Here is a 464-nt window from a genome sequence, read left to right as displayed (position 1 = left end):
GCAGAGGCGGCGGAGGGGGGAAGAGGAGACCGGGAGGCGGGGGAGGGGGGGCCCGGAGGCTCCCGCCCCACAGACACACACCCCCGGCGGACGGAGCGGACCCCGAACGACAGCGGGCACGCGAGGGCGACCCCGAGCCAGCGGGGGAAGGGACCGGCACCGGCGGGTCGTCCGCGTCGTGACCGCGCCTCGTCCGAGCGCGCCCCGACAGAGCAAGGCTTGAGGCGGGCCGGAGCCCATCCCAGCCACACCCTGCCCGGGCGGGCGTGGAGTCGGGCGCGGGGGCTCGGGGTGGGGACGCGGTGGCACCAGGGCACACCAAACGCCACCCAAGGAGGGGAGTCACATCCCCTCCTACACCCCTGCCCAGGCCGACCGGCGCCCGCACACACGCGACGCCGGCCGCCACACCAAGTCCACGACGCAACGGCCCGGAGGAACCGGCCACTACACACCCACGGGGC

Source organism: Lepus europaeus, unplaced genomic scaffold, assembly GCF_033115175.1.
Source record: "Lepus europaeus isolate LE1 unplaced genomic scaffold, mLepTim1.pri SCAFFOLD_661, whole genome shotgun sequence".
NCBI classification, from domain to species: domain Eukaryota; kingdom Metazoa; phylum Chordata; class Mammalia; order Lagomorpha; family Leporidae; genus Lepus; species Lepus europaeus.
This window is presented reverse-complemented; position numbering follows the sequence as displayed.